The sequence below is a fragment of the Triticum dicoccoides genome, chromosome 4B (genome assembly GCF_002162155.2).
Source record: "Triticum dicoccoides isolate Atlit2015 ecotype Zavitan chromosome 4B, WEW_v2.0, whole genome shotgun sequence".
Lineage (NCBI taxonomy): Eukaryota > Viridiplantae > Streptophyta > Magnoliopsida > Poales > Poaceae > Triticum > Triticum dicoccoides.
In genome coordinates this window covers 172331014-172331706 of record NC_041387.1, presented here as the reverse complement: position 1 = coordinate 172331706, position 693 = coordinate 172331014, and positions in this window count along the sequence as shown.

Below are 693 nucleotides of genomic sequence, written 5' to 3'. Positions count from 1 at the left end.
CCCTTTGCCACGTCAGCAGGTCAACGGGCAGGCGGGCAGTCGGGCCAGGGGCCAGACGCCAGGGACCGTGGCGTCTGCTTCGTAACCCAGACGCCAGGGACCTTGGCGTTACCAAAAAAGTTCAGAAACGAAAAAAAATTTGGAACGAGGTCAAATCAGGATTTAGTTTGCCTTAAGGGTCAGAACAGTAATTTTGCCCGTTCGTCGTCGGCCGGCGTACCGTTTCTGTTTCGGGTGGCTAGCTCCATCGCTCGTGCCTGTGTTCTCTTTCGTTTGGTGTCTTTATCCTTTCATCGTGGCGCCGCAAGACGCAGTTTCCTCAGTTTTTTTTGTCATTTTGGCGGCTAGTTTTCGACGAGGGTGATGTTTTAGGCTGGTGGCTGTAAAGCCGTAAAGGGATGGTGAAAGTTGATAGCGCCATTGTTGTTCTTTGGCCTGGCTGGGTTAGGGCCTGGCAAACTTAGCACGGTGGTGCTAGTGCGGACTTGTTGCGTCGCGTCCCGTTGTGTGTCGCATGCACGCATGTGTATGTTTCGGCAGGCGCCTTGGTCATTAAGCCTCTAGGAATTTGATTCGCCAAAATGGCGTCCGGCCAGAGGCATTGCAGTCTCCCGGTATGTCGGCTGTGCCTGACATTTATTACTCCCTTCGTTCCGATTTACTCGTCGTGGTTTTTTTTTTTGAATGTCACCG